Source organism: Polypterus senegalus, chromosome 2, assembly GCF_016835505.1.
Source record: "Polypterus senegalus isolate Bchr_013 chromosome 2, ASM1683550v1, whole genome shotgun sequence".
Classification (NCBI taxonomy): domain Eukaryota; kingdom Metazoa; phylum Chordata; class Cladistia; order Polypteriformes; family Polypteridae; genus Polypterus; species Polypterus senegalus.
The window spans coordinates 35,141,806-35,169,641 of record NC_053155.1 but is presented as its reverse complement, the minus strand read 5'-3'; the positions used below and the strand labels follow the sequence as shown (position 1 = coordinate 35,169,641).

The 27,836-nt window shown below is 40.6% G+C and overlaps 1 long non-coding RNA gene across 2 annotated transcripts in view; it reads right to left on the bottom strand.

Moving 5' to 3' along the window:
• Positions 1-15,635: 15,635 nt before the first annotated feature.
• The window catches only part of LOC120524202, an 85,459-nt gene continuing 73,258 nt past the window's right edge, over positions 15,636-27,836 (bottom strand). The window contains exon 4 of one of the 2 annotated variants that reach the window (XR_005632762.1): positions 15,636-15,959. This is a non-coding gene — a long non-coding RNA (uncharacterized LOC120524202). Of the gene's footprint in view, positions 15,960-25,035; positions 25,185-27,836 lie in introns of those variants that run through there. The other variant, XR_005632763.1, reaches the window with a different exon arrangement.

The window sequence follows — 27,836 nt, the reverse complement described above, 5'->3', positions numbered from 1 at the left end:
GGACGGCCTTATATGGGCAGGCACTAAATTACAAACGCCAGCGGCAGCCTGACTATGAACTTAATTTAAAGTGTAGGTTTACATCGTGCTTTGTTTCCGAAGTAGCAGAACTCATAAATATGGTTGTATATGTCACTCGCTCGCTTCTTATTGTTTCGCTGCCTTCTCAATTATATAATGCATGTTTTCTTGAGCGCTTTTTGGAGGTCTTCCTGGTTTTCTATGTACTGCGTGATTACGTGGGAGGCGTGATGATGTCACACGAAACTCTGCCCCCACGGCGTTGAAGCTCATCTCCATTACAGTAAATGGAGAAAACAGCTTCCAGTTATGACCATTACGCGTAGAATTTCGATATAAAACCTGCCCAACTTTTGTAAGGAAGCTGTAAGGAATGAACCTGCCAAATTTCAGCCTTCTATCTACACGGGAATTTGGAGAATTAGTGATGAGTGAGTGAGTGAGTGAGTGAGTGAGTGAGTGAGTGAGTGAGTGAGTTTTATTTTTTCCCATAATCCTATGGTGCTGTTTTGAGAAGTTTTTTTCGTTCTCACTAGAGATTTTTCATTATATAGAATCTAATTCTTCATTGTTTACTTATTATTTTACACATTTTGCTTAAACCATGAAGATGAATTGAGTGAAAAACATTATTGTGAACATGAAGCTGAAGAACATAGAACTGAAGACATGTGCTCCTGCCATTTTTTTGTTCCCAAAAGCTACAAGCCACTTCACTGCCTCCTGAGCACTCTGTTCCTGTCCCACTAAGAGCCAGAAAGTGTATAATGGATAGCAGAGACATTTGCCAGGTAGCAGCTGGACTCCGAAATGTCTGCCTTGTCTTAGATGCAGAGAATGCGTCTTGTTCAATTTTCTATTTTTTAACCTCACAAAGAAAAAAAAAAATCCATAATATAATCATCCTCGTTGCCTAGTCTCTAAAATGCAGTTAATTCAAATCAAGGTGAGTGTACTAAAAGTACATGAGGACACAGTGATGCGAGCAGTTATCCGGTAACTTTCTGGCTTTCGTTCAAACATATGCTATCCCACAAAATTATGGTGAATTATAGTAGGATTTGACCTAAAAAACTGGTAGGTCAGGTTTCCTGGAATTCTTCATTTGGCTTTGTTCATACTTTCACTCAACTTGGAAATTTGATCAATAGCCTACATGTATGAAAAGCAAGCTGATGTATCCTGCATGTAGGTTTGGTATACATCTGTAAATAGTTTATAAATGTATGTAAAGCAAAAGGTTATGCTGTAAAGAACTTTTACAGAATTAAAAGTTGCTTCCCTAAGGGAGGAGTGCTAAGGCAGCTGCTTTTTAAAATTTACGTAAATGATGTGGACAGAAATATAAAAAGGAAGCTGGGTAAGTTTGCAGGTGATACATCTCATATCTTGAAGACATTTGAGAGACTAGTACTGGACTATAATAGTTCTCTCGTGGTAGACCACCTGGACCCACTGCAGTTTAACTATCGGACAAAGAATGGAGTGGAAGATGCAATTATCTATCTACTAAACAAAAGTTACTCTCACATGGACAAAGTTAGAAACACGGTGAGGATGACATCATGTTTTTCGATTTCTCCAGTGCCTTCCAGCTGTACTGTGTAATGGACTATCTGTCGGACAGACCACAGTTTGTGAGACTCGAGGCCCTTAGTCTCTGATATGAATGTGAGTAGCACTGGAGCACCACGAGGAAGAGACCGGTCTCCTCTTCTCTTCACGCTGTACAACTCAGGCTATAAATATAACAGCAGGTCATGTCACTTGCAGAAATTCTCAGATTATTCTGCACTTATGGGGGTGTATTAATAAAGGAGACGAGGCTGAGGAGAGGTGTCAAGTGGAGAACTATGTTTCTTGGTGCAAAGGGAATGGTCTGCATCTTAACATCACCAAAACCAAGGAACTGCTTATTGACTTTCACCACACCAAAGAGGCTCTATGTCAAGTCACTGTTCAGAGAGCAGATGGAAAGGTGGTCTACTCCTTATCACACCAAATAACCTCCATGTTTGGTCACTTTAAGGAGTGGATGTAGAGGTGGTCTACTCTTACAATGACTTGGTGGTCCACATTGATGACAGAAGAGCTATTTAAGAAAGGATAGAACAGGCTCCTCTTCCTTAGGAGACTGCGTTACTTTAACGTGAGTGGAGACATCCTTCACATTCTCTGTAACTGTGCCATGCTGTGGTGTGCTGGGGTGGTGACATCACTTCAAGAGACCCCAACTGAATTAACAAACTAATTAAAAGGGCAGACTGAATTATGGGACACACTTTCAACCCCCTGGAGGCTGTAGTGAAGAAGAGAATGAAGACAAAACTGCTTGCTGTTATGAACAATGCTGACATCCTCTCTCTGACACACTAACACTGAGGACTTTCAGCCAACAAATTATTAAGCAGAAGTGTGTCAAGAAACACATTAGTATTCTTTCTTTTTAATCATTTTAGTGTGCATTCAGATCATAATGTGTGTGTGTTGTGATGGAAGGACAACAACAACAACAACAACATTTATTTATATAGCACATTTTCATACAAACAGTAGCTCAAAGTGCTTTACATATTAAAGAATAGAAAAATGAAAGACATAATTATAAAAAATAAATCAACATTAACATCGAATAAGAGTAAGGTTCAATGGCCAGGGGACAGAAAAACAAAAACTCCAGACGGCTGGAGAAAAAATAAAATCTGTAGGGATTCCAGACCATGATACCGCCCAGTCCCCTCTGGGACCAGGGGAGAGGACATATTCAGGGCAATATCTCCCCCAGAACAGGAGAGGGCAACTCCACTGGATTGCATCAGGGCCACAGGCTTGGAGTTTGGAAGCTCAACCCTTCTGTGGCCCATGGCCACCACCAGGGGGTGTCTGGACCTTTCCTGAGCTCTATTTAGTAGCCTTCTGCCACACCCGGAAGTGCTACTGGAAGAACCTCATCAGACACTTTGATGATTCTATTTTGAAGAAATTCGGTAAATAACATTTGATAAGATTCAGTTTGTTGGACTGAAATGGCTTATTCTTGTCAAAATTCTTCTAATGTTCAATGTGAGAAAAGAGCCACGCTTGCTTGATAAGGATGGACCATGCCATATTTCCAATGGTGTTAGAAATCGGGATGGGAAAGCCTAGTAATGTGAGAGACTACATTATCCTATGGATGAGATCAAAACGTGTTACCCACACTACAAGTGAGCTCCTTTAGCTTGGCCATTTAGGCAGCTTGGGAGTTTGGTGTCTGATGACACTGAAACCTGCAGATCCAGAGTTTGCAGTTCATGGCACAATGGTTGCAAATGCTCAACACATTCATTGTTAGACTGGTGTGGGAAGTGGAACGTTCTTCACTGTTTATGGCAAGTTTAAGTGTGGAAATGTAACACGTGGGGCGACATGGTGATGCAGTGGTAGCGCTGCTGCCTCGCAGTAAGGACTCCTGGGTTTGCTTCCTGGGTCTTCCTGGGTCCTCCCTGGGTGGAGTTTGCATGTTCTCCTCGTGTCTGCGTGGGTTTCCTCCCACAGTCCAAAGACATGCAGGTTAGGTGCATTGGCGATCCTAAATTGCCCCTAGTGTGTGTGCTTGGTGTGTGAGTGTATTTATGTGTGTGTGTGCCCTGCGGTGGGCTAGAGCCCTGACCGGGATTTGTTCCTACCATGCACCCTGTGCTGGCTGGGATTGGCTCCATCAGACCCCCCGTGATACTGTGTTGGACGATGACTGACAGACTGAATGTAACCCATGTGTGCCCCTTATTGTCTAGAGGTGGCACTGTTCCTTGAGATACCAGCAACGCTTGCCACTAGTGTAAAAATAATAATTTTTATTTGAAATAGATTTCACAGTTTTGCTTTGCACAAATATTTACAAAATAAACAATGTTTCACGTCTTTCAAATTGTATTCCTTTGACAGAAGAAGAAAGGTGTTTATTTCCTATGTGGAAGTCCGTTATACGCATGAATTTTTGCACATTTCTGCCCGTTATTTAACATTTAAATAAAGATCCATAGTAAACAAGAATAAAATCACCAGCCTCATCTCTTGTCTCATGTAGACATTTTATAAAGCCATCAGACATGTGTTGTAATTCATAGTGATAACAGGGGCCTGTTTAGACAGTTATGATCTTGGGGATCACGATTGTGATGAATCTTCAGAGACACAAATGAAACTAGAAGTTCCATCATGGACGCAATGTCCAAACTCTTAGTTACAAGAATCAGTAAACAGGTCAGGGCTTCTGCAAAGTGGCAGCAGGCGGGAGCTGAATGGGATGTAAGCGGCTTTGCATGTAGTGAGATTTCCAGTAGAGAAGGATCGATGGCAAACAGCGGTGTGTATTGGTGTGTCCTTGGATGTTAAATCTGCAGTGTGTCACATAAATAGGACAGACTTTGTCATCAGGTCAAGGGAAAACACGTGTCCACCAGAGAAGTGTTGGGGCGCCAACTGGGCTGCTCCTTTGAATAAACGCAAAGTTCAAAAGAAATGGATGCTTAATAGTGCTAAACAGAAATATAAGGCAATATGGCCTGGAAAACTGCTGAGATATCAAACACAACACTGTCTGCTGGTCTGCTTGATATGCCATGAGATGACCCCTGGCAGGAGCGTCTCAGCTTTATAGTTGCTGGAGTGGAAGTCAGCTGCCCTCAATGGATGGTTTCTCTGAGCTGTGGATGAAAAAAGTGACAACATCATGAGCGACAGTGCCCCCTCGTGTCTCAGGATGGCAGTGCTTACCTCTGATAATCCCAAAAAGGGGACCCTCTGACATGCATGTGTGACAACTTCTCATGCTATGCAAGCGTTTACCTGCTTTATACAGCAGCGGGAAAAAAAACATACTCAGGTAAAAACAAATGTAGGCAGAAGTCTTTAGGGAGCAATACTCCTTGTTTTCTACCCCTAAAAAGCTTTTAAACCCCCCAAAAACTGTTTTTAGTAAGCTACACATTTCACAATTGCGAAATTGCCAAAGAAATTAATTTTAGTGGCAGTTTTGTGAAATTGTATGCAATTTGAAGCATCAAAAAATAACATCATTAGAACATCAGGCCATTCAGCCCATTCAGTTCACCACGATTGTCCAAAATAACATCTCTCTAACTTCCCGGTTCTGCTCATCATTACCTGCCAACCAGGGTAGAGGAGGTCTTCTTTAGCTTGGCAGGTTATGAAGACATGAACAGGAGGTCTGAGTTTGGAAACCTTGTCAGGAGACAAACTACAGCAACAATGAACCTGATCTTGATGAGAATACATAAACAGTGCAAAGAAGTTTGTAAATTTATTTTAAAAATACCAGTATGAAATCAAACAATGTGTCAAATACTATTACCCAGACTAAGGTGTTTAGGCAGAAGCTTATGAATGGTAATGTTGGTTCTCTGCTGTTTGACTTGGCTCTTTGTGAAACTGCGATGCCCTGAGCAATGGCAATGGCTTAGACTGCGGGCTCCTGTTTTCACAACCGAGCGACCACAGGGAGAAGACAGAAAGACACAGACACAAGCTACTTTAGAAAAAAAAACACAAAAGCGGTTCATTATATGTGTGCCAATTACCAGCCATGCAATTAATTATTAAAATCAGTCCTTGTCCACTGATGTAATCAAAAAGTAATGTGCAGTGACACACACTTGCGCATGGGAAGCAGCTAAAGGGTTCAAAAGAAAGTAATTCCTGGTTGGACCAGGTGGTGGCAGAGTGCACTGATTCTTTCTCTTTCTTTCCTGCACATCAAATGTGGGACATTCCACCTGGGCCCTATGACATCACTTCCGGTCCCACCCTAGAAGACATAATTTCCAGTTCCACCCCCAGAAGATGTCACTTCCTCCCTGCCGACTTTAAAACCGACTTGTGTGTACCATAATCTCAGTTATGTTTTGTAGTCTTGCCTGCGGTGTTCACTGGATGTTCAAACTGTTCTCTATACAGCCTCCAGTTAATCCAAAATGCGGCTGCAAGAATTATTACAAGCACAAGAAAATACGAACACATAACTCCAGTTCTTGAATCCTTACACTGGCTCCCGGTTAAGTTTAGGGCAGATTTCAAAATCCTCCTTTAAACATATAAAGCATTAAATGGCCGAGGTCCGGCTTACTTGTCTGAACTTATCATGACTTACAAACCTTAGCACACATTAAGATCTCAAGATGCCGGTCTGTTTATGATTTCAAGGATTAATAAAATAACAGTGGGTGGTCGAGCTTTTAGTTACAGGGCCCCTAAACTGTGAAATGGTCTGCCTGCCACTATAAGAGATGCCCCTTCATTCTCAGCTTTTAAATCTCGGCTGAAGACTCACTGCTTCAGTTTAGCATACCCTGACTAGAGCTGCTGATTAACTGTACAGACTGCATCTCTGTTGTTAGTCATTAGCACTCAAATGTGACACTCTGTGCCATGGCCCACCTGCCAAGTTGTTTTGCCTGCCTAAGGTAAAGTCATCTCTGATGGAGGATAATCGTTGAGTAAAGGGGTCCTTTCATCAGATTGGCTGGCCCAGCATTGACTCACCTGTGGAATGGCCAATAGGGAGAGGCAGCTTGATGGCAAGGTCTCCAGGACTCTAAACAAATCCAAATCCTATTCTGTGATATCATCCATCCCATCCATCCATTATCCAACCCGCTACATCCTAACTACAGGGTCACGAGGGTTATGTGATATGATCTACTGTTAAATTCTGCTCCGTACTCCGTGTAATATTTCTATTGCACTCTGATATTGTATTGAGTATAACTTGTGTTCTGTTCTGTGTATTGTATTGTATTGTATTGCCCCCCTTTTTCTTGACTCCCACTACACACCCAACCTACCTGGAAAGGGGTCTCTTTTTGAACTGCCTTTCCAAAGGCTTCTTTCATTTTGTTTCCCTACAAGGGTTGTTTTGGGAGTTTCTCCTTGTCTTCTTCGCGAGTCAAGACTGGGCGGCTGTCAAGAGGCAGGGCCTGTTAAAACCCATTGCGGCACTTCTTGTGTGATTTTGGGCTATACAAAAATAAATTGTATTGGATTGGATTGTATAAAGACCTTTTTCAACAAACCTTCAACTTTTTTCAGCCACTCTACAATTATACGGGCGGCTGACCTCTGACCCTCTTAACGTGTCAAGGCTAGATTATTTCCACAGCAGTTATAAATGAATAAAAAAATCAAACTAATCAGTCTCAGGTTCTTGCTCTCTCTTTACCGTCTCCAAAATTGCTCAGGGCAAAGAGCTGTCACTGAGCTCATCCACAAGTTAAGAGTAACTCTCGCCACCACTTCAAAATATTACTTCTAGATAGATAGATAGATAGATAGATAGATACTTTATTAATCCCAAGGGGAAATTCACAATTCAGAGGACTTCATCCAGCAGGCTATGCCATACCTTCTTTCCCCTTAAGGGATTGTCAAAAGAATACAAGCAGATCCAAGTGATTCCCAATAGCACTTGCAGCGTCTGTCCTTTCCAGGTTCTTGCCGCCACCTTAATAAGTAATTGGTGGACATTGCATCACCTTATTTACCTTTCACTGAGTTCGCAGAAGGCTGCTACACGTTTGTTGCTCAGCACACCACACCAACAGAAGCTGACCCCTTCACTAGCCCCTGTAGTGCTTTAAGTATCCGCATGAGATGTCTGCAGCCAATCCCAGTTGGACATCTCTCCAACCCCACCCACAGATTTGCATGCCATCAAGTATGATCTTCTAATCACAGCTCCTATTTCAATGGAGTCTAGAACCCGCACACACGAGCACACGTATTCATGTGGAACGTATCTGTAGTCCAGTCTTGTCTTCTGGCCCTGCTCAGGTCAACTTCTCCCTGAACTCTCTCTCTCTCTCTGGGTCCTAACATGGCTTATCTTAACCAGCACCTCACCTGTCGCTCTCCATTAATAGGCAACAGAGCACCAGGTGCATGTGCACGGCCTGATAGACCTCTCATGTTCATTCATTCTCATTCGCAACCGCCACCATTGGATCATTCTAGTGTAGCTCTCCTGCCTCTCACTCTGGCACCCTGAATAGCTTGATAGGCCTCTCGCGCTCAAGCATTCTCATTGACCAACTCCACCCTTGGACCACTCTAGTGCAACTCTCCAGCCTCTCATGCTTTCCAGCGCCTGCACCCCATGCTGCGCCATACCTCCTCCCTCCATTGAGGTAAGTACCAAACTCTTCCTTTTCTTTTTTTTTTTTTGACACACAGAAGGGTAAGCCAACCCCTACGTCGCACTATTCCAGGGTCTCACCTAACCCCATGACATGGCTTTACCACAGAAATGTCTATTCATTTGAACCTGGCAATGTTGGTACAATGTGGCAGGGAGTTAGCATTGCATTATGGTGGGAATCGGATTTGGAGAGGAGGTCAGTTGTGGGCTACACTGACTCATATTGGTCCGATATCAACACTCATCGTTACCTGCACTAATGGGTATGTAGCTGACTGGAATCTGTCTTTCTCTGCGTTGTGTAAATGACAGTCAAGTCAGAGGCACATAGGGGCAAAACAGAAGTTTTATTTTCTTTTCTGTCCCCCCTGGCCATTGAACCTTACTCTTATTCGATGTTAATTAATGTTGATTTATTTTGTCTTATAATTGTGTCTTTCATTTTTCTATTCTTTAACATGCAAAGCACTTTGAGCTACTGTTTGTATGAAAATGTGCTATATAAATAAATGTTGTTGTTGTTGTTGTTGTTTTCCAAAAACAAAATGAGAAAAAAAGAACAGGGCGTCACACCTAAGGCTTCTCCCCTATGCCCCCAACAGCATCCACTGTGCTTCTCCTTCTTTTAAAAACACATTGCATATAAAACTATTTACAAAAAAATGCTCAGATTTTCCAGAGAGAACTATTTACAATGTACATAGATTTATACAACAAAACATATCCTAACTTTATAATCATATATTCTTAAAATTGAGTAACATACCTCTTTCCAGGAACAAAAGGGAAAAAAAAGAACAGGGCATCACACCAGCAGCTTCTCCCCTATGCCTATTAAATAATAAATTATATCAATTACTAATTATTGTAAACAAAACTATTAATACAAAATAAATAAAATAAAAATCAGAACCCCCAACAACATCCAACTGTGCTTCTGGTGGTAGAGCCAAGAAATGTAGTGCATGCAGGTTGTGAGGTGAAACACTAATTAGCGACCGTACTACAAGAGGTTATACAATTGGTATACTACTAACTATTTACAAGAATCAATTAATTTTGGGGAAGTTCATAACTAAAACAAAACAAAATTACAAGCAACATATTACACTTTGCCACAGGTACACCTGGAGAAACTCCATAAAGACGATGGGTAAACTTCATGGGCAGGGAGCTCACTGCCGTACCACAACTTGACCTTTTACACCTTCCTCTCTCTCTCTGTGTGTGTGTGTTTGTCATTTTTAAAAAAAATGGTTTTCCTCACAATCTGCTCATTCCATCCACCGTGTCAATCAATATGTTGTTCATGATAGACTGGCATCCCCTGGTTAGACCCCAGCTCCCCATGACCCTGACCGCAATAAACAGTTTTTGAAGATGAATGTTTTTTTAACCTTGTACAAAAATTTGTGTGGATTGTCAAACACTGAAATTTTAGAGGGGGGAGCGTTTCTCCTTTAAAACGGATGCATATGTCTACTTAGCTTGGAGCAAAAATACTTTTATCTGCGTGCTTTTTTTTTTCTTGGCACCTGTTTCTGATTATAATAAATTGCCTGGACTCAGAGTGCAGTACCTTTACTCTGCCCTGCAACAATGTTCATACTCTTACAGGTCAATATGGCACTGCTAAAATTAATGACAGAAACATCGGATCATTAAGACCTGAATGTTCTCCTTAAATATCTCTAATATAAAACATTTTAAGTAGCAGGGCTAGAATTACGGATTGTTGTCTGGCTCTTGTTAGACAAGCGGCTGAGTTTGTGGAGAAGCAGGATAATCTTTCTGATAATGACTATCATTTGTATAGACGACTTATTTTCTATAATTACTTTCAAGCAGCTACCAGTGAAGTATGGACATAATAAGGATCTGCGAGGGAGCACCGTCTGGTTTGCAATGATCGCTTATTCTTCTGTTGTTTACCTGCTCAGAAGTGAACTTTTATATTCTTAAATACCCAAATCCTTTTTATAAGTATTTGGCATATTTAGAAATTATTGAGAATGCTTCACTTTCTATACACTTTATTTTGTGTTGTAGATTTAATTTTAAATAGACTAGGGAGCTGCGCCCCCTGCTCACTTCGCTTGCCAACCCCTTCTCCTCCTCCCTCCCCAGCGCTATGCACCATTGTGAAGAGGGGGGATGAATGCCCCCCAAGGAGATATGACTGCTCCTCTGAAACCCCTCTTAAATGATGATACAATGGGAAACAAATAAAGTTTTTTTTTACCTCCTCTTTGCTCAATCAGCCATGCCACGTGATCTGCATCTCACGTGGCACTTCAAATGTTTAAAAGCCTGTACAGTAGCTGTACTTTTGTCTCACTGCCTTGTCTCTCTTCTCCCCTAGACATCCTCAAACACCATGCGATCTCTTTTTGCTGTTCCGTTATTTCACAGAGTAATATTTTCCGTTTGTTTGCGCTAATGTGATCTTTACTATCATTTTTTTTTTTGAGACTTTCGAATTTTCCTACTTCCATTATCTCTAACCTGCTCTGCATGTGAATTCTTTATGATGTTCTATTTTGTCTTTTTCCGGCCCTGGGCCTGGGTATTACTTTCCTCATTTTCAGAATTTGCACATTGATTATTTATGTTTTTTTTGCTTTCTTTCGCATTTTTTTGTCTCCAACGTTTTTGGGTCCCTTTTCGACGTGCTGCTCTTTCTTCATCACTTAGTTGTTGACATGTCATTTAGAACGTATACAATTTTTAACAGCTGAGAGCACAGGAAGTGTGTCTGCCAAAAGCATTCCAACAACTGATAGGTTAGATGACCGTGGTCTTGTTTGAAAATGGTTGTAAGTAGTACTTGCTTCCAAAGGTTATAAGTATGATGTGGCTTGACCATCTTGTGGGACATGAAAGTGTCTCTCTTCTCTGTTTCTCTTCAAAAGATCACGTCTTGTTGCAGGAAAAAAAAGTCTCGTCTCGTCCCAAGATTTTTTTTTATAATAGAGAGTTAAGTTTGCCATATTGGCACATCAGTCTACACGCCATAACCCATAATGACGAAGTGAACACATGTTCTTAGAAAGGTTTGCAAATTTACTAAAAATCAAAAACTGAAATCTGTAATTTTTATAAATATTAAGATCCTCAGCAGTTGCACTGCTGTTTGCTTAAATTCTCCTTGGGATGAGCCAAAAACTTGATTGGAATCCACCTGTGACAAACTGAATTGACTGGACTTCATTTAGAATGACACACATGTACCTGTGTATAGAAGGTCCACAAATAACACTGCATGTCAGGAAGAAAAACAATCCACGATGTCCAGGGAACTCTCTGTAGGCCTCAGTGACCAAATTATGGCGAAGAATAGATCAGGACACATGTATAAAATCATTTCTAAAGGTTTGAGTGTTCCCAGGTGCACAGTGGCCTCAACAACTGTGAAATGGTAGACATTTGGAACAACCAGACCTTGGCCAGGGAGGTAACCAACAACCCATTGGTTACTCTAACAGAGCTTCAGAATTCTTCTACTAAGAGAGGAAATTCTCTTTAATGGACAACCATCTCAATCAATCATATGTTTATGGTAGAGTGACTAACTCCTACATGGAACTTGCCAAACAGCATTTAAAGGAATCTCAGAGCATAGGCAGAAAGATTCTCTGGTTTGATGAGACAAAAATTGATTTCCTTGGAAGCATGGTGGTGCCAGCATCATGCTCTGGGGGTGCCAGGGACATGGAGAATGGTAAGAATTGAGGGAAGAATGAAGTCAGTCAAATACAGAGGGACCCTTGAAGAATACCTACTGCAGAATGGACGCAAACTCAGACTGAGGCAACAGTTAACTCATCAGGACGTCAATGACCTGAAGCATACAGCCAAGACAATGCTGAAATAGCTTTGGGATAATCCTTTGGCTGTGCTTAAGTGGCTTGGCAAAAGCCAAGACTTAAACCCCATAGTTCATTTTTGGAGAGACCTGAAGATGGCAGGTTACAGATGCTTCCCATCCATATCAGTTGGAACTTAACAGGATCTGCAAAGAAGAAAGAGATATGTAAATCTAGTCCAGATGTAAAAAGTCTGCAGAGACTTGCCCAAGAAGATTCAAAGCTGGAATTGTGGCCAAGATGGCTTCTACAAAGTACTGAATTAAGGGTTTGAATACTTCTGCGAATGAGAAATTTCAGTTTTCGACTTTTAATACTCATACATTTACAATCCTTGTCATTAAGGGTTATTGAGTGTGAATTGATGGGCAAAAATGGCAAATGTATCCATTTAGAATTAAACTCACAACAGAGTAAAGTGTGCAGAACCTGAAGGGGTCTAAACACTTTCTGAAACCCCTGTATTAAAGGGTTCTCTTTGCCATTATGACTTCTCAAATTATTTTATTAAAACTTTATGAGTTTTACTATTTCTTACATGAGTTGCATATTGTAATCTTTCTAGTTAGCCAATAAAAGGTACCATTTTGCTTAGGTTCTCACTACATCCATAATGGCTAACACGGTACAACATCCTAGTACTATAAACTAGGGGGGAATCTAAGGAAATAAATTGCAGAGGCTCTTCAGCCCATATTCCTTCTCAGACCTGTCAGAATACTTGTTTTATGAAATGATAAACCTATTTTAACACACGTGCGATTAGGAGGAAGCTGAGTGGACCAAGTGGAGGTAATTACCCCCCAGGCCGGGGGTGGCAGGGTGCAATAAACATACTTCTGTTGTCTCTACAGGCCAAATACGGGAAAAATCTGATTTAACATCAACAACATCACTTGCGACTCCGGTGCCAAGACTGACGTCACTTACGGTTCCGGCACCAAGAACAAAGTCATTTCCAGTTCCAGCCTCAGATTAAAGCCACCATCATTTCACAACTCCAATCAGTTCAGTCTGGAACTCAAAGTATGCACATCAGTGCCTATTTCAAAACCCCTTTGCTGCCCAATTTACGGGTAGCTGCCCCAAACCTTTTTCGTGTGTTGAGACTGATTCTTTCAGACTATGTGCATTCATGCATTTATTGGGTTTTTTACACGGAGGAACAGGAAATTTATACTCATTTCATTTACACTTTCACTCAGGCAACCTCATTTTGGATTTTTATTTTCATTGCTTCTAAAGTACCCTTTTGTTATGAGTATCCACAGAATGCTTGTCTTCTTCTTGGAATAATCTCTCCAAATGGCATGGCCAAAACTCTGCTGACATAAGAACATAAGACGTTTAACACATGTGAGGAGACCATTCATTCTGTCAAGCTCATTTGATACCTGAAGAGTGTAAATGAAGACACATATCATGGACAGAAGTAGCCTGGCCATACAGTATACACCTAGACTGGAAACCTGCAAGAAGATGTTGGACATCTATTATCTTGAGACATGAAGCAGACCATTAATTCATCCAGATTTTATAACCACCAAGGAGAAAATAAGATGTCCTGTGCTTCTTGAACCCTTGCATGACTTTAATCCTGGGGAATCTAGTAGTTTAGAGTATATACCGACCAGAAAACCAGTAGTGAGTGGGAATGTTTTGAGGTGCAAACAATAGGTGTCCTTTTATTGTAGCAAATGCACGTAAAGACAATAATCAAAAGGTGAGTGCCATTCAGTGTAACGATGGCACAACAAAAATGAAAAATGCAAAAAGGAAAACTAATGTTGGTTTACAATTATTTACAACCTGCACCATCTAGAACACTGCAGTGAAAATAAATGGAAAAGGTTTTCTTCTTCCAAAGAATATTAGTAAAGTCCAGGAACTGCATTCATGCAACCCAAAAAGGATCGAAAACAATAATCAAAAGAATCTAATAAGTTTAAATTAGCACAAAGCTGACTATCTCTTCTCCCCAGTGATTGCCTCCACTCCACTAATTAATTTGGAGGTCGACTCCAATAAATTCATCTCACGCTCTGCTGTCCCTTAATGTTGACCCTTAAAGATGAACCAAAATGTTCATGCAGACATTCTGTTAACATGCCAATTTTTCACGGCCCACTCCCCTTTGATTCTCTTGGAAGTCCATCAAATCAGTGTATACGTCATGCTATCATATCTTTTTCAAACATGCACTTAGGTCTTCTCTCTCTGCTGCTTCTGTGGCTTTCTAAACGTAACCCCGGCTATCTCTTTATATTGTCAAGCTTGGGTCATGAAGTTGGACAGGAGACTGGAAAAAGGGACCAGATTTCCAAGGTACAAAATCTTTATTGCTGAACTGGCAGGTACAGACACAAGACCTTATTCAGAAGGGGATTATCTACAGCAGAGAAGCACACATTGTTGCAGCTGTCAAACATGGCAGTCCAGCTGCCCTCTCCTGGTGAAAAGAACACAAAGTTCTACTCATCAAGCGGGTTCAACAGCTTGGAAGCAGCGAATGGAGCAGACACAGTCTGAGGGAGAGAGGACAGGAGAGTGAGCCATCAGGTTGGCCGGGGCTCGGTCTTTTAAATGTTGTAAACCATGTGCGAGAAGCATGAGACATGGTAAGCCTGCAGCTGATCCCGCAAAGGGGATGGGAAAGAGTGTGTTTGTTTCTCACACAAATACTGTTTAAGAGGTAGTTTCTGAAGGGCAGTTTATGTTTTTTTTGCCATAGATTTACTATCTAACAGAGAGACAGCCCACAATTATGAGCGTAAGAGCGTGTCGCTGGCAGCACTATGCGAAAGTAAAAAATGAGTAGGGGAACTACTGAACTGCTCACGAGCAACACTTGCTGCTGTTAAGGGCAGCTAATCAGTGGCGACACTGGTCACAATATGTGCTAGTATACCATTTACACTCCTGCTCCAGCAGATTGCCACTGGGATGTTGGTCATGTTATCTAGAAGCTTGCTAATAGTGAAACCCTTTCACCAACATTGTATCTTAAGGTAAGTGCACCTTTTCATAAAAGTATCTGTAACGAACATAGTGTGATAATAAAAAGAGTTTCACAACTGAGAAAAAGAGTTGGGGACCGTCCCGGTATAATGTGCAATGGACAATAAATGCTGTCACACACGTGCGCATGGGAGGCAGCTAAAGGGCTTGAGTGAAGGCAGTTCGGAGGCATGCCAGGATGTGCCAGAGTACACTGACTCTTTTTCTCCCTTCCCTGTAGACCATTCCTGGGGGAGTCCACCTGGCTCTATTGACATCACTTCCGGGACCGAGCCAATGGAAGTCGACCTCACCAGCTCTAGCCCCTCTGACATCACGTCCGGCTGTGATCCAATGGTTGAAGACCACGTGCTCGATCCTTATGACCTCACTTCCTGTCTCCAACCTTTAAAAACCTGCCCCTTTTCCCTTTTCCCTCAGTCTTGTTTTGGACTCTGTTGTATGCACTTCACTGCTGTATATTCTGATAAAAAGAACGACTTTGCAGCTGGGATACCAGATTATATGGGTGGCTGCCCCAAATCTTTATCTTGAGTATGTCTCGTTATTGTGACACTCGGTATTGTGACAATGCAAAAAGGCAAAATTTGTGATCAAAGTACTTTACAGTAGTTGATAATGGTACATGACAAAGATGGCATTTTTATACAGTTCAAAAATGGCTGACAGAAATGAGTTGGCAGGAGATGAAGTCATAGCTGTCAGACAGAAGTGACGTCATCATTGGGAGTCAGAAGTGATGTCATCGAGGTGGAGCCGGAAGTGACATCATCATCGGGAGTCAGAAAGCGGAAGTGATAATTGGAAGCCATCTTGGGAACCCGGAAGTATGGAAGGTGAGTTACATTTCTTCTTTTTGTCTGGCGAAAGAGAGAGAGAGGCGTTAGTACCACATATCACCCCCCCGTCCCGCGATATTTCACTCACCTCAGGGCTTGTTGACTACCTCCTAAGCGTACATGTGTGACAATAGCAAGCTGCTTCTCATCTGAAGTGAGTTATCACAAAAACACCCATTAACACATGAGATACAAATTCATCACAAACCCAAACACGTGCCCTAAAAAGCAGTTACGTGAATGCTGCACTGTAGAGACTGCAAGGCTTGCTTTTCTATTCTCAGGCTGAATGGTCAGAGTAGGTGCCTGCCTGCATAAGGTAGTTCCTAAAGAGCTCAAATAAAAATAATAGTGCCGGGAAGAAATAATTAAATTATAAAACACATGTATCCAAATGCATGAAGAATAAAAGCAAAATGCATAAAAATATTGTTGCTGAGAAGCATCAAGAAAACAACATCAGTGTAGATATGCAGGCTGAAAGATCAGATAAATCAGAAGGACGGATAACTGGCTTTCCAAGTAGTTCATCATTTATTTATTGTTCCCATTGCATAACCTATGTTGTAATTATTTTGAAAATACACATAATGGCAAGCCTGCATGAACTTGATCAAGACAGATAATAGAAACTCATAGAATAAGACCAGCAATGCCATCATCATCCGAAAATACAGAAAGCAGAGCAGGCAAAAATGTAAGCCAACACGTGCTGTTCCTGCTTGAGATCATATTACACATATTCATATCCTCACATTAATCAAGAGATATTCGGGCTGCCAGGCTCCTGCCTTGGCTCTCTTTCCTTTTGATGCTTTACTGTTTGTGAAAAACTACTTCTAAATGGGCCTTTTGTTCATATAACTCTGCAAAGTGGGTATGGGTTGGGGGGTTAAGTGTTCATTATGATTTAATCCATATTAACTCTCTAAAAAATATTGTTTAAAGTGTATTTTTAATTGGATTGTGTTTTACATATAGTAATGTGAACATTAAGTTTAATAACCTTTTAAAAAAAGCACACTACTACTTATGAGTCCATAGCTCTGTACTATAATTATAACTGTAGGAGGAAAGAAAAGAAAAGCAACATAACACAAAGCATAATGTTAAATCAATACCAGAGAAATTTCAAGCAATCTATTCCAACATTTTCCTAATACACCGGGTGGTTTTAGATATAAATTCCAGTTCTCCTAGGTCAGCCACATTCTTTAAAGGATCATTTCTGGCAGAATAATTTAATCTGGAAGGTTGCCATTGCAAGTGTTTCCTGTATCGGTTGATCATGTTTGTAATGAAACCCCTCCGTGTTACAAAACAGATTGCACAGAAAGTTAACCCACCTTCCCATTTTCTTTTCTTTTCAACTATACAATCACAGAGAACTGGAATTTATTTCTCCAGGACAAGCAGGAACTGGATGCTCTGAGTTAGTCCTCATTGAGGGGTGTCATAGAAGAGAAAATGAATGTAACTGAAGCAGTCTAAGATAGATCCATTGCAGGGCGCACTTAGAATTGCCGGCTGAGCTAGGATGTTGAAGAAAACTGGAGAATTTGGTGAAAACCCTATAGAACTTCAACACAATCTGATCTTTGGAGCTGAGAAACAGCCACAGTAGTCATTGTGCCAGTGTGCTGTTCATTTCCAAGTATGTTTTGTCTTCGTCTTTCTTGCCCATCTATTCCGCAGTGTAAGTCAATGAAGTAGACCCCAACTTCACATGAAATGCACAGTGTCATCACACCTGCAGAAGGGATTTCCTTAATCATGTTTATTTCTTCAGTACTCAATCAAAATGACAATGATATCCATCAAGGTTACATATATGATCCACTCCTACAAGTACATGGGGGTCCACATCTATGACTGGCTGGACTGGTCTCATAACACAGAGGAGCTACATGAGAAACAGCAGAGCTGGCACTTTTTTCTTAGTAGACTGTATTCCTGTGAGGGTAGTGACATCCTTCACATCTTCTACAGCTCTGTGATGGCCAGGGTGATTTTCTGCACTGTGGTGTGCTGGGCTGGTAACATCACTTCAGCAGAGGCCCACCAAATTAACAAGCTGATTAAGAGGGCAAGCTCATTTATAGTCCTGGAGTTTATAGCAAAGGACAAAATTCAAACAAAACAGAGTGACATTATGAACAATGCTGCACATGTTCTTTCTGACACACTAACACTGAGGTCTTTAAGCCATAAAATGACAAAATGATTCAGCTATGATTCAGCTATGAATCATTCAACAGCATTGTGTCAAGAATTACTACAAGGGCTCATTTATACAAATGGTCTGCATTTCAGACATATTATCTATAATAATAACTGATTATATCAGGTTCCTAATTGTAGGTGATTTAAATTTTCATATAGATGACCACTGTGACCCTAAAGCAAGAGAAGATATGAACTTACTGCACTCTTTGGACCTTAGCCAACACCCATGCTATATGTATTCAATTCAACAAGAAATTGATGTCAGGCAGGTTGTGGATATCAGTTGTGGAAACCACAGGGACGTACAGCTCCCCAAACTTATACAAAGACAGGCACAGTGACACACAAGTGCAAAAGCAACATGGTTTTATTTCTTTTCCCTTGGGAGAAACGTCTTTACCGTTCCCACAAGTATAACACAGTCTCGCAATACTGCTCAACCCTTTTCTTCTTCTTTCTTTCATTCTCTTACTCTCTTTCTTTTTCTCTTACGCCTCCACTGCTCTCCCAGTAAGCTTTGTCCACCACCTCCCGACTCTGGTTCCTTGAACAGAGTGAGGTGGCTTCCTTTACCACCAGGTGCTCCCAAATCCTCTTCTGGCAGCACTTCCAGGTATGTGCAGAAGTGCTGCAGTCCAGGGCTCCGGAACTGTCTGGGCGCCCCCTGGCGTAGGCCATGGGCCCCAGCAGAGCAGGGTTGAGCTTTCCAAGCTCCAAGTATCCTGGGGGGTCGCCCTCTCGTGTTCTGGGGGAGGTATTGCTGTGAACCTGTTCCTTCCATCACAAGGACATTCCGGCTGGGCAAGGGTCCCAGCCATCCGGCCCACAGTATATCGTACCCTTTCTGCTTTTTAATTGATATAGAAAAACTGGTAACTAGAACTAAAGAGTAATGTATTGTTAAAAGCAGCCTCCAGGTTTATTAATAATCTGAGTAACCAGTCTGAATGTAGTGCTTAAACTAATATAACCAGTAATGAAGGCGCACTAAAATAATTTGGAAGACTCCAGGAGTGTATGAACTAAAGTAAAAATGCCGGAGAGCTGAGCGTAAATGGAGGAAAACCATCCACTATGAAATATTGAAGGTACATATCACTGAATATAACAAAGCAGTCCACCATGCGAGGTAGACCTATTTCTCTAAAATTATAAATGATAATGCTTAAGTTTCATTCTCTCCTAAACCCAGATAATTCAACAGAATGCCTCCTGGAACCTTCTGTTGAAACCTGTGAGGCTTTTGAAGCATTCCTTAAACACCAAATAAATGGTGTTAGATGCAATGTAATACATCCCTCCAAAGTTAAATCTGTTGAACCCCAATATGCTCTTTTTAGACAATTAAACTCCTTCACTCAAAAAGGTCTACCTGATCTCAATAGAATAATTTCTTAACTAAAACCCTCCACTTGTGTCCTTGGCCCAGTCAAGTTAACTCCTCATTAGATACGGGGGTCTTCCCAGATTTTCTAAGATCTACAGTTGTTAAACCACACATCAAGAAAAGAAATCTTCACTCCTCTGTCTTTGACAACTTTAGACTAATTTCTAACCTGCCTTTCTTAAGTAAAAACAAATTTTTAAGCAGTTAAATCATCATTTCTCTCTATTATTTAAAAAAATCCTGAGAAGAGACGAGACTTTTTAGCCTGAGATGAGACGTGACTTTGTCAGAGAGACATTTTCACGTCCCGTGAGACAAGACATTGTGCCAAGAGATTTAACCACGCCTGAGGCCAGAAATAAAAGACAAAGAGTAGATGACAAAGTAGAATATCGTAAAGAATTCATAAACTTTGGCGCAATACACAAGTAGAGCAGGTTAGAGATAATGAAAGTACTAAAATTTGAAAGACTCAAAAAAATAATAGTAAAGATCGCATTAGCACAAACAAATGGAAATTATTACTCGGTGAAATAACGGAGCAGCGAAAAGAGTTTAAATGTAATGTTCAGGTTGGAGACTTGTAGATCGTCCAATTCTTGTTGCCATCATGGAAAAATAGTGTTTCTATCCAATGATGAGGCGTATCCATGAGAATTAAAAGATTTGTTGTTTGATGAAAGTGAAATCCACATACGCGAGTGGCAGAGACGTAAAGTGGCTGGCGCGTAGTGCAGGCCGCAGGGTTGGTGAGCAAAGCGAGCAGTGGGTAAAGCCCCCTAGTAAATGAACATTTTATTCTTGAAAACGTTCAGTCAGGCTTTTGAACAAATTACAGTACAGAAAGTGTACCAGTTAAAGTAGTAAATTACCTGCAGTTTAATGGGGACAGAAGCCACACATCTGTTCTTGTTCTACTGGACATGAACACAGCATATGACACCATTGTATTCTTATAAACCGCCTTGGACAATGGGTGGGTCTCTCTGGTAGTGACTTAAGATGGTTTCAGCTTTATTTAACAGGTAGAAAGTTCTTTGTTAGTTATGGTGATTGTAGTTCAGAGGTCCATGATGTTGTTTCTGGTATAACTCAAGGATTTATTCTTAACTCATTGTCATTTTCAATCCACATGCTCCCATTAAGTGAGATTACATTAAAACAGAAGGTCAGCTACCACAACTACGCAGATGATATACAGTTTTACTTATTTATAGTACGTGATGACCCTGACACTCTGTCCTCTCTGATTCAATGTCTTATTTTTACTTCTGAATTTTCTCAAGCTAAATTAGGAAAAAACAGAAATGTTATTGAGGGCAAAAATGGCAATAACAAGGGTATTTGAAATTTTGTTGGTTCCTTACCATTAAATGTTAAAGTTAATAGGACTGCATTTCTCACTTAGGGAGCATTGCAAAAGTTGGGCCTTTTATAACACAGCAAGATGCTAAAAAAGGTTTTCCTGTTTTTGCTTTTAGTTGACTAGATTACTGTAATGCACTACTAATAGAACTTCCTAAGAAAGACATCAACCGGTTGTAGTTTTTGCAGAACGCAACAGCAAGAATCTTAACGAGAATAAGAAAATATGAGCACCACTTTTAGCATTGCTACATTGGTAACCCGTGCCATTTAGAATTGTCTTTAAAATACTGCTGATGGTGTATAAGTCCCGGGGACAAATAAAGATCTATCTATCTATCTATCTATCTATCTATCTATCTATCTATCTATCTATCTATCTATCTATCTATCTATCTATCTATCTATCTATCTATCTATCTATCTATCTATCTACTGTATCTATCTTGAGTTGGATTTAATGGCTTTAAAAAATGATTGGTAAAGTGTTGATGGATAATTTTCTTAAATATGTGTTATCAGAATTGGCACATTGGGGTCACATTGGCTGGGGTAGGTCTTGTTTGTAGATTTTTGGGAGGCCTACACCCTCTTCATAACACTGGTAAATGAAACGTTTTGTCCACTTTACCTCTAGTGTTGCTGCACCACTGGTCAGTCTGTTGGTCACCTCTAATCTCACTGGGCCACTTGAAGTCCTCCAGTTAGGATATCTGCTCAAACTACCTTTGAGGAACATGCCTGTTTTCTTGGGGAAGACTATGACCTCGGATTTTAAAGTACCAGGACACTTGGCTGTGAAGCACGCTAACACACGCCAGAGATCCCATCTGCTGATTGCAAGTATCTGCCAAAAGTATTGATGCAGCCCTTAGGGCTCCAAGCTTTACCTCCTGTATTTGATGGCCTATCTTCACATGTCTGGTTTACCAGCCACCCTAAAGCTATAAAAGATGGTCAGAAAAGGATAAACAAATAAATGGAATGCTGACCTTTATGCTTTATCCACACTACTACAATTTTTGTTTAAAAACATAGACATTAGTCTTCATTTTTGCCTGTTGTTCGCATTAGCTCTGCATTTTTAACCTTCATAAATGAAACTTTGAAAATACTAAGCATTAGCTTTCTAATGTGGATAGGCAATAACACAGTTTTTCGAAAACACAGACGCTAATTGCATTTTGATTGGTTTATTCTTCTTATGCAGCCCTTCCTAATTGGATCCTGCTCGTTCCAACATCTCATTCTCTGATTGGTCACACTACACTGAAGAAAACCATATTCCAACATTGTAGACACAGAAGAGTTGCTCTCCATGGCATTGTGTTGTGTACCTCTATGCATCTAAATTGCAATTTGTACAGTTTAAATGCTGCAAATATTCACAAAAGGCAAATCATTTATTGGTTTTTACAGTTTTGTCACAAACCCCACTTAAGGATTTTTCAGCTGATGGGATCATGCAAATTGTAGATGAACGCCTGCATCATAGGCTTTTTTTGCCTATTTAAGTGTAGTACTTTTATAAGTGACGTGAAAATGCTTACGAAAACGCTGTGGATGGAGATTATTTTGGTCTGAAAACAATGCTTCAGATGTGACTCTGCTGAAGATGACTTTTGTATAAAATGGACTGATGGGTTAGCTAATCTAATAATAAAAAGCAAACAACTGTACCTTATTGGTTGGCTGTTTTTCTGCTGGTGTCTGTCAGATTTCAGACTGTAGCACAATAGGTATCCATCCATTCATCCATCCATCCATCCATCCATCCATCAGTGTTCTAATTTGCTTATCCCAGCTTGCCCAAAACCAATCGATAAGTACTGCAAGTTCACATACAGTATGCAGTACATTTGCATTAACTTTACGATTTTTCATTTTTCAAAAATCTATGTAGTGCTGTCAGTGAAACTACAGCATCATGCAGCTCTGACCAGTCTGGTTTCCAGTAACTAATCATACAAACACATCTGTTTTCCATTTATGATAACCACTGCAATTATTATGCATCATTATATTAAAATGACAAGTACAGCCTAGTTTCATGTTACTAGTTAACAATTTGAAAATGGGATAAATTATTACTATTGTTAGTTATATACGGTTTGTAATTCCAGGCTGTTATTTGACAACACATTTAAACAAATTGGCTCTAAACCAGATTGACAACGGAGAAAAACGGCAGGCAAGGCCGCTCATAAATATCAAAAAATGAAGCAAATTAGGCATTTCAGGATATTTTTAATCTTGGGACTAATTCTTTACAGACTCCTAATGTATGCCACATGTTGGACAGAATCTGCGACCACTTTTACTGACAAACTCATAACAATGAGTGCATCGACAATTTAAAATGTGTCAGGAAAAAGAAGAAAGAGCTTACTGTGTGCATTCACAAAAGCCAGCGGTCGCTAATGAGGGTGGCAAAATGGTCGGAACAGAGGCAGGAGAAGGTCCAAGGCTGAGGCCCTGAAAACCGGAATGTAAGGTCATATATAATGGTTAGGAATGGTGTTGACCATGAAAGGTGCCATACCATACCATTTTATTTGTTGAGCGCTTAAAAGCACAGCATTACAACTGACCGAAGCGCTGTACAGTTAAAAAAGAAGCAGGCCTAAAAGCAAAATATTAAAAACAAACATTAAGAGAGAATTAAAAACAGAGATACTAAAAACAGGTCAGAGGACCCAATAAAATAGAGAAATAGGAAGAAGCAAGTGGAAATGAGACAGGTTAAGAATTAAAAGCCAATGTGAAGAAGTGCGTTTTTAGGCATGATTTAAATGTGGCGACTGAGGCGGCTTGCCTAACCACTAAGGGTAGGGAGTTCCAGAGCCTGGGTGCACAGACGGAAAAAGCCCTTTCACCACGAGCTTTAAAACGTGCCTTGGGAACGGTTAGGAGCAGCTGATCTGCGGATCTAAGAACACGAAGAGGATTGTGACGATGGAGCAAGACACTCACATAGGCAGGGGCTAGACCGTTTAGTGCCTTATAGGTTAAGAGGAGTATTTTAAAATCGATTCTGAATCAAATCGGCAGCCAGTGTAGGGTTTTCAAAATGTGTTGGCTTCTGCTACTTCCAGTTAGAAGCCTTGCAGCCGCATTCTGAGCCAGTTGGAGTCCAGAAAGAGTGGCTTTACTGATACCATAAAGGCAGGAATCTGAGTTGTCGAGCCGGGACGTAATGAATGCATGGATCACTGATTCCAGGAGGTGGTTAGACAGAATAGGCTTGAGTTTGGCGATACAACAAAGTCTGATCATTTAAAACATTACTTATTTATTTAGTAGACTCCTTTATGCTCAGAGGGTGCAAACATAAAAAACAACAGAGAACAAAATGAAAATCCAAGGAAGTGGGAGTAGCACTACTACTATTAAATACAGTAATTATACTTGCAGCTAGAATAAGATAAAAATCCATACCCTAAAGTCTTTTATGGTACATTTATTTGCTTCTCAGACACATTTTTCCAAAGTGACTTATAAAAGAGGTCAACATAATCGAGTAAACATCAGTCTGGGGGACTGTTTTGGAAAAAAGTGTTAAAGGAGAAGGTTACAAAATTGATCCTCACAAGTAAAGAGCTCAGAACAAAATACAAGCGAGTTACAATTCCCAGGTTATGAAATCTTAACAATAAACACTTAGACAAAAACTCACCAAAAACTTGTAAAGTACACACATTGAGGGAGTCGGAATTTCAAATAGAGGTGGGTAGCTTGTTCCACCAGCTACCCATGTAAAGAGTCTGGATTAAGATTTGATACCATTCAGAGGTAGCATTGAGAAGGTGCAGAGGACCTCACATGTGTCTCCAAATATAGAGGTTGTAATAGGAACAAATCACACAGAAAACTGCAAAAAGAGTTATGGAATTGCCCCATGTAATATCTTTCAAAAGAACAGTAAAATGGGGTCAATATTGGATGAAAAAATCAAAACATTTGACAGATTACGGGAGTTGAGCGATTGTTTTAATACAAAATGGCTGCAGGAAATGAGTTGTGAAGAAATGACGATAAAACCAGAAGTGATATCATCGGAAGTCAGAAGTGACGTCATCTTGAGAAACCACAAGTGACATCATCATCGAGGAACCGGAAGTGACATCATCCCAATGAGCCGGAAAGTGACGTCATCAAAGATGGAGTTGTCTGTAGGGAGCCATTTTCTGAGAGCAGCGTGTTGTCAGTGAGTGAGTGTATTTACTGTTTATCTCAGCGGCTCTCAACCTGTGGGAATGTGTCTTGTTCTAAGCAGAGAAAAAAAGAACAAGTAACCAAAACAAAGATGGCAAAAATCAAATAGTCAAGTTCAAAAACCTGATGCTTGGGCCTACTTGACAAGAAACTGGCCATTGCTAAGATTGTTTGAGAGACTGCGTGAGTATCTACCGAGGGACAGCAAGTGTTGTGACTGCCACCACATTTGTATGGTCGCTTCTGGAGAGTGCGATAGAACTGGCCATGTAATACTACTCTGAGCATAAACATTTACTTTGCTACATCAGAAGACAAGGATGTGTCACCTGCTGTACACTTCTTTTGTTTTCCACAGCATTAAATTTTGCTTAACATCAGGAGTAATAAGAAAGTGCAAATATTAACAGATCCATTATGAAACCTTCAGTCAGAATTTTTCCATGACAGTCTTGGCTTAGTTATGGTCTGTGTGGTTTCTCCATTGGGGTGTTTCTCACTAATCCCAAAGATGTGCAGGTTGATTTAATAGCAAACTCCCAAGTAGCTCAGTGTAGGAGGACAACCCTGCTTTTCCCCAAATGCTATCACAATAGGTGCACCGTATGGCCAAAAGTATGAATCCCCTTCCAAATTATTGAGTTTAGGTTTTTCATTGTTGACATGGGCATAAAATCAGCATAGCCATGCAATAGCCATTGACCAACAGTGGCAGTAGAATGGGTCAAAGTGAAGAAGCTAGTGATTTTAAACGTGGCACTGTCCTAGGATGCCACCTTTTCCATAAGTCATGTGAAATTGCTGCTCCGCTAGATCTGCCCAGTTCACTGTAATTGCTGTCATTGTGAAGTGAAAGTGCTGAGGGACAACAGCTTAGCCAAGAAGTGGTAGGCCACACAACCTCACATAGCAAGGCCGCTAAGTGCCGAAGTGTGTAAAAATCATCCGTCCTCTGTGGCATCACTCACAAAAGACTTCCAAACTGCCTCTGGACACAACATCAGCAGCACACGAACTATGTTTCAGGAGCTTCATAAAATGGCTTTCTACGGCCAAGCAACTGCACAGAAGCCATGCACAATGCCAAGTGTCGGCCAGAGGGGTATAAAGCAAACCTCCAATGAACTCTGGAACAGTGGAAACATGTTCACTGGAGTGATGAATCATATCTATCTGGCATTATGATGGATGAACCTGGTTTGATGGATGCCTAGAGAACACTACCCTCAGCACTGCCTAGTGCCAACTGTAAATTTTGGTGGTATCACTAATGTCTGATTCATGTCTGTTTCTTCTCAGTCTCAAAATGATTTACTTTTCTTACGTGTATAAAAATTCCTAGCAGCTATGTTGCCTGGCAATAAAGTTCAAATTCAATTCAATTCAGCGTATACTTTTCTTTGGTGGTGTCCGTTTTGTTATCATTGCACTATTTACGCTATGTATTATGTACACATGAACATAAACTTGAAGTTGAAACTTACATTTTATTGTCTTGTGTAAGGAAGATCTCCACAACTCCTTGCTGCCACCCAATAGTATATAAAATCTCAAACTGACCCTACTGATGCCTCACACTTTGCCATTTTCTCTTCAAGGGTGTTTCTCTGCACCCCAGTGGTCTTCATGTGCTCATACTGGTAAGCAGAGCAACTCCAGCTTTCCCACTTCCTCTTGTTATTGGTGGCATCTGTTGGACTTTTACTGTTCATCATCTCTGCTGCTCCAGCAAACATTTGCCAGCCAGGCAGCCATTAACCCAGGATCATAAACAATGGCCAAGTGTTTAAAAAGAACAAAAGATTGATCTGCTCATTGGAGGCAGCAGTACAATTTGCAACTGTTTATTGTATTCAACACAAAATCCAGATGTGGATAATTGACCTTCCTAATGTCTTGTGTATATGTGGTCAGCTACCTTATGCTTTTCATACCACAAGAATTACAGGGATTGACATTGACTTGCATTATATGAGCATTTTATTAAAGACTTCTGCTTTGGCATGGTACTACACCCCAGTTTTTGTGATTTTTCTTTACAGAAAGAAAATTCAATTCAGAAATTTTATGTTTGTTTTTTTTTTCTGTCTTTAAACAAAAAAAAAACCTTTTACACCATATGGAATCATTCAGGAACATAAAGCCATCAAATGCTATTTTTTAACTTCTTGAAATACTCATTGAGCCGCATAGCCTTTAAAAAGTTCCATTCCCGACTTCGAGGAGCTGTGGTTCCCTTTATGCAGGGGTTGATCCGGCAAATCCTTTGTAAAGCACACAGGGGTCTATGGAGTTAAAGGCCTGGGAGTTTATGAAAGAAGCCATTCACAATGGCCTCAGGCTGACTGCTCACTCATTTATGCAGCCGACATCCAAACTGAGACCATCTGCATCTAGTTGGGAAGTCATTTGTACTTGGTGATTGGCTTCAAAGGCCTCAGTGTGTTTACACAGGATAGGTTTACTATTATGAATGCTGCAGACTGTGATATCAAGTAGGGTGTCCAGGCTGGCAAAGGGTTTCCAGGGGTGCAAGTAACACCAGGGTGGCATGACATATAAGAATAGACAGAGAGATATCAAAATGTACAATAGGAAAGTTTGAACTCCTCTGTGGGACACTGCAAAGAGTAAAGACCACTCGACGACAGGAGACAGGGTGATGTAGTACTTTGTGATGAAGTGCATTTAGGGGCCCGTGGCAG